This window comes from Belonocnema kinseyi, chromosome 6 (assembly GCF_010883055.1).
Source record: "Belonocnema kinseyi isolate 2016_QV_RU_SX_M_011 chromosome 6, B_treatae_v1, whole genome shotgun sequence".
Classification (NCBI taxonomy): Eukaryota; Metazoa; Arthropoda; class Insecta; order Hymenoptera; family Cynipidae; genus Belonocnema; species Belonocnema kinseyi.
In genome coordinates this window covers 114,191,681-114,202,361 of record NC_046662.1, presented here as the reverse complement: position 1 = coordinate 114,202,361, position 10,681 = coordinate 114,191,681, and the positions used below count along the sequence as shown (strand labels likewise).

At 29.8% G+C, this 10,681-nt stretch overlaps 1 long non-coding RNA gene across 1 annotated transcript; it reads right to left on the bottom strand.

Moving 5' to 3' along the window:
• Positions 1–301: 301 nt before the first annotated feature.
• LOC117174259 lies at positions 302–7,336 on the bottom strand. Its single transcript, XR_004467282.1, has 3 exons — positions 7,238–7,336; positions 635–755; positions 302–448 (listed from the first exon to the last, which is right to left on the bottom strand). It is a non-coding gene; the product is annotated as an uncharacterized LOC117174259 (long non-coding RNA).
• Positions 7,337–10,681: the final 3,345 nt, after the last annotated feature.

The following is a 10,681-nucleotide window of genomic DNA, read 5'->3' as shown; positions in this document are numbered from 1 at the left end:
GACAAGTTATTGGCCTGTAATTCTTCGGGTCAGCTAAGTTGCCTATTTTCGGCAGGAGTATTGTGTTATCATCCAAGAGATATGCCAAAAGAGGTGCCAGCACTGGCAACAAAAAACCAAGAGGGCTTTCATGGTGGCAACCATGAGGGATCGATGAAGGAAATCCACGTTGGGCCCCTATGGAATAGCATGTCGTTTCCATAAGGAACCACGCATAGATTGCCCTCATGGATTCCACAAGGCATGAGGGCAATTCATGTGGATGCATTTTTTTCAAGTTGATAAAATAACTAAATCATTTATTAATTTTAACATCTTTTTTTCTACATTGATAAAGTGTAAAGAAACGTGATTTTTTTTACAAAATGGCGGCCCTGCAGAATATTTCTTCAAGCGTCTGCTCCGAGGCATCGAAAACTGCTGCAGCTGTCAAAATTTTTCCATTTATCTGAAATAAAAAATGTTTTTTTTGTTCGATTACTGATGTGTATAAAGAGAAACCCCTGAAAATTTTAGCCTAATCGGTCAATAACTTTTTAAGTTACAGCACGAACAGTTTTTGGAAGACAATTTCGAAATAACCACGTTTAAAGATTCGTTACGGTAAACTACTATAGTAGTTTCAGTGACTTACCGATCAATCGGCGATTCCGGGTCCATATAATAAACCTTCGGCTTCCTCGAAGAGCTGATTATCTTCCGAATTACTGCTGTTTTTGAGCTGTACGAGCTACCTAAGTGGCGGTATGCAGACTCTGACATTTTTGACAATATCTTCATAAATATGTAATATTTTCCTTTTTACAGTATATTTTTAACATATTATACATTCAAAATATGAAGAAAAAAATGAAATTATAAAAATATCTCCATTAGTTATAAAAATAGTATTAAGATTCGCTTTTCAAATTATATAACCAACTTTAAAAATGCTAACAAACGGTTGTACAGATTTGGCTTTAACCTTATGGACAAGTTTCAGAAATAGATATTTCTCTTATCGTTTTTCAGAATATGATTTTTCCCTAAACATGAAGCAGATTAAAATAAATGAAAAACATAAAAATAAGAAAGGTCAGAAATGCATACAGTTGTCTATTATAAAATCCCACACATTTTTGAATAAAACTTCTTTCCACACCACATTCAAAGGAAAATTTTCAGCATATTTTTATCAAATGATAAGTCTTTTGTACTCAAATGGAAAAATGAAAATCTTTCATTAATTGTGGATGTTTTATTGACTTCAGTTCCCTTACTATTTACACTTGAGAATTGGGGAATCTCTTTTTCGCAAACAAAAGTATGAAAGTCCTTCGTTTATCGACTTTTATTATTATTCATTCATTTTACATATAAACTTTTTCTAAATCGCGTGCAAATTATTCCAAGTTATTTTTTTTTTTGAATTTTTAAAATTTATGTCATTACTTATTCTGATTTGAAATAATTGAACCTCTTGTGATTTAACGCGGGGATTCTGCTTGAGAAGAAATGTGCTGAAAGTAATTTAAAAAAATTATTCAAATTTTAATTTTAAAGACTGGTAATTGTATACAATTTCTAGATGCATCTTTTTTATTCTTCTGCAAGAATTTTGAGGTTTTTCAGTATTTTAAATCAGTTCATGCTATGTTTCTAAAACTCTTCTAAAGTTTAAATTCTTTTTTAATCTCATCAATTATATTAAATATTTCTTGAATTTATTCGATTATTTACATTTTTTTAAACTTTTTAATGTGATCGAATCAAAAAGTGTTGATTTTAAAACCTTCTACACTCTTTTTCAAAAATTTTAGGAAATCGTTTGATGTGTTTAAAAATCTTCTTTAATTTTCTTTTAAAGCAAATTTTTCAAAATCATTTAAAAATTTCACACGATAATGAGGAAAATAATTCTTTTTTTATAATCTTTTCACGCCCTCTAATCTTCTAATCTTTAAAAATTATTCAAATTTTTCCTGATTTTTTTTATTATGCAAAATTTAAAAAAAATTGCCTTTAAAATTTTTCAGATACTTCGACAATTTTTGACGTATTTTGTAATATTTTAAAATCCTTTAAAATAATCTCCTAAAACTGATTTTTCGAAACAAAAAATTATTTTAATTATTTCTACAAACCTAAAATAATTTTTTTCATTTTCGTGAAAATTTACAAAAATCTTTACAAGTTTTAATTATTTCTGAATATCTCCTAAACTTACTCAAATTTAAAAGTAGATTTTTAAACCAACATATAATTTTTTTAAAATGTCACAAAATTGCACAAGACGGCGTGACAAGAATTATGTTACTTAATTTAAGATGTAAAAAATTGACTTATAATCTTCTAAATTTTTCCCAGGGATTTTAAGACAAATAGATTTATCTCCTTGAAATCTTTCGGAATTCCTTTAAGGCCATGTGACGAGAGGGTCACTTGACCAAGCCCGATCCTAAATTTTTCTTTCCCAACTTTCCCAACTCACGTAAATTTAGAAGGACATTTTTTAAACCAACAGAAATTTAAAAAAAAATAGTGCAACAAAATTGCGCAAGAAGGCTTAAGAAGGGCATGATCTTTGGTGACCACGTGACTAAACTAGTCCCCGGTTATGAGCATTTTTTTGGTGTTCACAGTGTCCACACAGATTGAGATATCGTGTTTAAAATTTGACAGATTAAATAAAAAGCACTAAAGAACGTTTGTATACATCAATATGTTTATAATTTCAAAGAAAGTTTATTTATAAATTGATTAAATAGGATATTACCATTCGAGTTATAGCACTTTGCAGATAATTTTTGGTTTGATGCATTTCAGATTTTTTATTCGCGTATATTGAGCACTGACACCAATTTTAGACTAAATCGTCTAAACCTTAAAAAAATTGATCAAAGCAATAAAATTTGCAAATTCGTTGCAAATAAAAAAATTAGTGTCTGCACACACGTAATCTATCATTATTTTTTGATCATTTTTAGCGATTTGTAGCGGAGGAAAAAAGAACATTTTAGTATCGATAAAGTCGAGATCACGTGACTAAGTTCATTCATGAAATTTTTGTGTAGAGAATGAAATTATTTTCATTTTTTTTGTCCTTACTACGTGCACGCGGATTGAGACATCGTGTTCAGGATTTAGGAAGTTGTACAGAAAGCACTAAGGAACGTTTTTATATATCAATATATTCATAATTACAAATAAAGGTTTCTAGAAAAATACTACAGGAATAGGAAATAAACTTTTAACGTCGATAAAGTAAAAAAAAATCGATGAACATCTTAGAATGTGATACTCGAAAATCCGTCCAAATCCCATCTTGAGAAATGTGCATCTTCAGAAAATAATTAAAATTTTCTAATGGTTATATATTCTCGTGGATTTTTTTTTAATTTTATTTTTATGACCAAAAAAATGAAAATCATTTTACACAAAAATTTCATAGACGAACTTATTCACTTGATCTCGACTTTATCGACGTTAGAAGTTTCTTTTTTTGTCCGCTATAAATCGCTAAAAATGCTCCAAAAATAATGATAGGTTACGTGTGTGCAGATACTTATTTATTGATTTGCCACGAATGTGGAAATTTTATTGCTTATATTACTTTTTTTCAAGGTTTAGACGATTTAGTCTGAAATTGGTGTCGGTGCTCAATATGAGCGAATCAAAAAATCTGAAATGCATCAAACCAAAACTGATCAGAAAAGTTCTATAACTCGAAAGGTAATATCATATTTCATTAATTTATAAATAAACATTCTTTGAAATTATAAACATATTGATGTAAACAAACGTTCTTTAGTGCTTTTTATTTAATCTGTCAAATTTTAAACACGATATCTCAATCCGTGTGGACACAGTGAATTGCATGAACTTTCATTCTCTTGGCACCCTACGAAATTCAGTTTATTTAAAAACTCCTTCTAATAGCCAGTTAGCCATCGAAAACGAATCGTGAAGTCAGGGGGACTCGGGTTTGTGCTCGTGCATTTTCGGAACTACAGGAGGCTGGCCTAGGCAACATGTAGCATTCTCCCAGATGGGAGCATGGTGGGAGCCGAAAAATCCCACGTTCTGAAGACACTAGCGCCTTTTTAGTGTCTTGTTTTTATAATTTAAAAAATTTCACTTTTTACAAAAAATTTATGTTTTTCCATGCTACTTTTTACAATTAAAACAAAACAAAAAACGCGTCCTATCAATATATTTTTGAGAAATTTATAGTTCTTTTGTGGGTGAGCAACATTTGTCTATTGATTTTCTTTATGGCTAGTGTCGTTTGACCAAAAATGTAATTCCTTTATTTTTTGCAATTAAACCAAAAAGTACGCGTCCTATAAAAAAGGTATTCATAAGAAATTTGTAGATCTTTTGTAAAAGTACAATTTTTGTTACGTCATCTTTTTTCTTATCTTGCATAGCAAAATGGAATTATTCATGAAAAATGATAAAGTTGTTACGATGAAAATGATAAAGTTGTTTTCTTTAGCGAAATAGTCTGGCCCATTTGAGTCTATAAACAAAGTCGATTTGAAACAAAATAGTCTCGGAGATAGTTTGAGAGATTTGGGTCCATTTCAAGATCCTTTTAGTGGTCCTTTTAAAAGTGGTGTGACGGTAATATAATGTTCCTTTTGTATTCGTCGCGTACCGAGCGGGCAGAATTATTTATAGTAGTTGGCCGTGGCTAATTTGTTCTCCATTTTTAAATTTCTCTTCAAATTATTAAAATTGTTTTTAATTGATGAATTTTCTCATTATACACATTTATAATTATAACTTATATACTAATATACAATTTTCTAGTTGAATTCAAATATGTTGTCTTTTTTGGCGTATCTCATTCCATTTACGAGAAACGTTCTATTAATTCCAATTTTAAGCATTAAAAAAAAAGTTAGATATCTAAAGTCATCGAAACCCGTAGATTTCGAATTATTATGTTTTAGACTGTTAACTATGAAATTTAAAAAAATCTACTTCTAAATTTTAATCCGAAAGCTTAACAAAGGACCCTTGAGTGTCGGCTACTCTATTGAGATAGCCTCTCTGCTTGTTATTTATGATCGTATTCTTATTTCAATTTCGAAAGGATATTTTAAAGCCTTCAGACCATTTAAGCGAGCTTCCTGGACCTCTAAAAATATCTACCTGAGTGCCTGCGGAGAATTTCTTTGAGCTTCTTTGACCTAAAGAATTTTTAGTATATACTCAAAGATTCTTTTCGGTAGGGATGACTCTTTTTTTTATTTATAGGGGTACGTTGTCGCCCCCAGTGGCTAGGTCCCCGGCTGTGCCCCTGGGTACCTAGTGCGTCACTGCACCCACGCATATAGGGTAGGGTGGAGCGAGATGAGCATATGGGGTAAAACGAGCCACTCAATTTTCTCGTATGCTATTATTTCTTTTCTAACGGTTTTTTGTATTAATACCAGGAAGAACGTTGCCAAACTTTTTTTTTAATTTTCGCTTAATGTTGAATAAATTTATGAAAAACGATACTCAAAATTTTAAGACCTGTATTCTGCTTTTTTGCATTTGTTTAGGAAGTTCAAGAATCACACAAAATCACATATTAGATGTTCCTTCAGTGGTTATTCAGATACCTTATTTATTAAATCTTAAGTTTTCGACAGATTTATATATAATTATGAAACCGAAATAGGTGAGATTTTTATTTAACTAAAAAGTGTCATTTGAGCCGAATGAGCCACTGTTCTGGGCCGAAATGAGACACCTCTTCCTGTGCTTTAACCTAACCTCTAGTGTAGCAGTCAGTAGGTTAGGATGCAATATTTCATATTATCAGATTGTGCAGGGTGTTAATTATGGTATAAACGTATAAAAAAAAACTAACCTTGTAGACCAAAATGCTCAGAAGAAGTATGACAGCAGCACTGTTATAGGTCTGTATCATAAAATAATATGACTTGCTCTTAACCAGAAGAAAGCACTGTCTTTCTGGTGTATTCCTTAAGGCCATGTGATGAGTGGGTCTCCTACTATATTCACACGAACATATACCTGCGATAGTATTGGACGTCTCGTTTCAGATCTGGGACCACAGGTTGAAAATTTTTGATACTTAACAATAAGCACTAAGATTGGTGGGTCTGGTCCTAAATTTATATAATTACGGAAAAAGTTTTTTCTTGTAAATAATTTTTTTTCTTTTTTCATAATTATTAAAATTTAAGTCCAGACCCGCCTTCCTTAATGCTTCTTATTTATTAAACTAAATTTTCAACTGGATGTGGCGCTTCGTGTGAAAATAAGTTGGGAAGTAAAAAAAAAGTAGCTGTAAGGTATGAATCTGGTCACGTGACCCACTCGTCACATGGCCTTACGTAACTTGGTGTGAAAACTCGCAAAATGCTATAGCAATGAGAAGGACATTGCTGTGGTAGAAAAAAACGGCAGACATTTTTTGTAGCGGCTTAATACCCCAATATATATGAAATTCAGTGTCATGTAGTAATTGTAGTAGACCAGTCTAGTATTTGGGAATTTTCGAATTTAACTTCTATACTGCGACAATGTCCATAGGTAAGCAAAAAATTGCTAGTATATTTGTTTTTGTAATCAAATTATTAAAAGATATGTGGGCATAAATCGGTTTTCTATTTACTCTTTGTGGTGTTAATTACGGTCGTTACGGTAGAGGTTATGGCTAAGGATTACATTATTTTAACCCTAAATACTGAACACGTTTAATTTTGGGAAAATACGTGTAAGTATTGATTTTATTTTAAAATACTCTGACTTATAACTAATATGTAACAAGTCATTTACTCAAGTGGATCATCCTGCCCCAGGCATGAGGCGATAGAGCCAAGCGTGCTAGTTTTTTATTTTTATTTATAATTATGCATATACTTTTTAGTTACTTTTATCTTGGCAAAATTGTAATTAAAAATGTAGAATATATATAAGATTTTAAATACTGAGAAAAGGACAGTTATGCTCATCTTGCCCCATCCTACCCTATATAGCAACACGGGTGCATGGAGAGTTTACAAAACTTATATTAAAATTTTGTAATGACTTCAAGAAACATATTTGGTCGACGAACACATTTTTTATAAGTGAGATTGCAATAAATGTCGGAACAAGGTCATCGGTGTAATCTCACAATGGCATGTGACCAATTTTGTCTCCCGATACATTAGAAAAATTGATTTATTTTAACAAACAAAAAAAGGTCTTATTACCATTATTAACTTTATTGAACTGTTTTTGATGTACTCACATTTTATGAATATCATGAAACTAGATTAAAACAAAAACACAGTAACACAATCCTGTTTGCGTCTGACTTGGGTAAGTCAGGGTACGTAAAACGTTGGTGGCATCAAAGATAGTGAGTGGGTCCTAGATACGGCATGAGATTAGTTGCACCAAACACCGGTAGTTAGCGCGGCGGGCAAGTTTGTGGTCCTGCATATATATATATATTGCTCTTAGTTCGGCCACATACTTGTAGAGGGGCGACAGGTAGCTATATATTTGGTCGCGCCAAATTATAGTGCATTTGAAATCTAAAATGGTAATAATCTAATTTTAATTTATAAGTGAATGGAAAAATGATTTTAATTGAGTAGAAAAGGTCTTGAAGGAATTCGAAAACTCTAAAGACTTTTTGAAATCAAAATTATGCCCAAAATGTAGCAAAGATGTTAGTATAAAATAATAATAACAAATTTAAATTAAAAAGTTTATTTTTTATTTAAGTTATAATTTTTTTGGAAATTAGTAGAAAAGTGAATTTGAAGATACAGTTAAGTTTTATTTAAATTTAAATAAACTAAAAAAGCTTTCTGGTTAAATCAACCAGAATTGTGGTTGAATATGTCCTTACTATTTTTTCTGGTTGAAGAAATTAAAATTCTGAAAAGAAATTTCCTTATAAAAACTTATGAAAAAAAAATTTTTCCTAAATTTCCTTATAGACCCAGACCAATGTCTTCTGAAATGTTGTATTTTTTAAATATTAGTGAATTAAGTGGTATATGAGTTTTTTAACAGCTGTAAAGTGTGAGAAGCATTTTCGAAAATCAAAGGAAATTACGGCTTGCTTCTACAGTTTAGCTGAGGCCATGTTATAAATATGAACCATTTTTTTAAAAATTGAAATAAGAAGTACTCAATCTTACAAAAAAAGTTTGCCTAATTTTTTTTATTATCATTCAATACTCAGACTTGACATAAAAATTGCCATAATTTTCGTCTTTTTGTTGTTTTAATACATGAGATAATTACATTTTTTAAACCGCAACCGTGAAAAATAATATAAACCAATGCTATAAATTCACAGACCTATTATGTACTTCAATAGTCTATATTTTTTAAAAGAATTTGACGCTGTTTTTATTTTATTTTTAATAAATATATAAGTTTCCTTAGTTTTTTATTTAGTTTCCTTTAATAATTTCCTTTATTTCTTTATTTTTTATTTATTGAGAAAAATAAGTTGAAACTTTAAAATGTTTTCCACCGGTCATGTATAGAAAACTCTACTTTCCAGCTGGTCGATTAAGCTTTTGTTTGCATTTACTTGTTCAACTGTTTGCATATTTAATTCCATTAAAAATGTTTGATTTTGCTAAAATAATTATTTTAAATTCCTTCCTTTAATAAAAAACTTGCTTTTTAAAATTTTTTCGCAAATAAATTTATTTCCTAATAATTTAAATATTGGATTAACTTTCAGTTTCTTTTATAATTTTATTAATTTTATAAATTTGGAATTTGAATAAATTTTATTAAATTGTTTAATTTATCTTAATTTCATTTAAATTTTAAGTTTAGTTTTTAAAAATAATTTTAGAAATTTAACTAAAATTCTAAAGTACGAAAAGATTTTTTTAAATTTATTTATTGTCTCGAAAATTAAAAATAATAATAAATAGAATATTGGTAGGCTCTCTTTAATTTGAATATAATTAGGTAAATCAGTGTTCATAACATTTTTAGCGTACAGGCCGTACAGAGCCAGCCAACCGACTGTAGCAAAGATTGCTATAGTGATGGCGAAGGCGAACGCAAGAACGAGAAACAGAAAATCACGTTCAGACTTCAGTTTGTAATTCAACAACTTTCGGTGTGCGCCCCGGCCCCACCACGCCCGCTGACGTGCATGGAGGATGCGGTTGCCATAGAAACGGTGAAAAGTTGAAGAGGGCAGCACCTCGATATAGTCGAAAATATAGTTAGATATATATATATATATATATCGGCCGTCCCCACCACTGACCCATGCCGTATCTAGGACCTAATATCTTTGGTGGCATCAAAGATATTAGGTTCTAGATATGGCATGAGATTAGTTGCACCACATACCGGTAGTTGGCGCGGCAGGCAAGTTTGTAGTCTTGCATATATATATTGCTTTTAGTTCGGCCATATACTTGTAGAGGCGCGATATGTACCGATTGGTTCCTCCACATAATTGTAGAGGCGCGACAAGCAACAATATATTCGGTCGCGCCAAATTATATTGCATTTGAAATCCAAAATGGTAATAATCTAATTTTACTTTTACAAGTGAATGCAAAAATAATTTTAATTGAATAGAAAAGGTCTTGAAGGAATTCGAAAACTCTAAAGACTTTTTAAAATCAAAATTATGCCAAAAATGTAGCAAAGATGTTTGTATAAAATAGTAATAACAAATTTGAATTAAAAAGTTTATTTTTAATTTAAGTTATAATTTTTTTGGAAATTAGTAGAAAAGTGAATTTGAAGATACAGTTAAGTTTTATTTAAATTTAAATAAACTAATAAAACTGTCTAGTTAAATCGACCACAATTCTGGTTGAATATGTCCATACTATTTTTTTCTGGTTCAAGAAATAAAAATTCTGAAAAGAAATTTCTTTATAAAAATATATCAAAAAATTTTTTCCTAAATTTCCTTATAGACCTAGACAAATGTCTTCTGAAATGTTGCATTTTTAAATATTTGTGAATTAAGTGGTACATGAGTTTTTTAACAGCTGTAAAGTGTAAGAAGCATTTTCTAAAGTCAAAGGAAATTACGGCTTGCTTCTACAGTTTAGCTAAGGCCATGTTATAAATATAAACCATTTTTTCAAATTGAATTACAAAGTAACTCAAGCTTACAAAATGTCATTTCCCTGCTCCAGAAATCTAACTTTAAGAAAAAATGTAAGTTTGCTTAATTTTTTTATTAGAATTTAATACTAAAACTTGACATAAAAATTGCCATAATTTTCGTCTTTTTGTTGTCTTAATATATGAGCTAATTACATTTTTTAAACTGCAACCATGAAAAACAATATAAACCAATGCTATAAATTCACAGAACTATTATGTACTTTAATAGACTATATTTTTAAATGAATTTGACGCCGTTTTTATTTTATTTTATTTTTAATATATATATATATCCATACATGCATACATACATACATACATATATATATATATATATATATATATTTACTTAGTTTTTATTTAGTTTTCTTTAATTATTTCCTTTATTTCTTTATTTTGTATTTATTAGGAAAAATAAGTTGAAACTTTAAAAATTTCTCCACCGGTCATGTATAGAAAACTATACTTTCCAGCTGGTCGATTAAGATTTTGTTTGCATTTACTTGTTTAACTGTTTACATATTTAATTCCATTCAAAATTTTTGATTTTGCTAAAATAATTATTTTAAATTCTTTC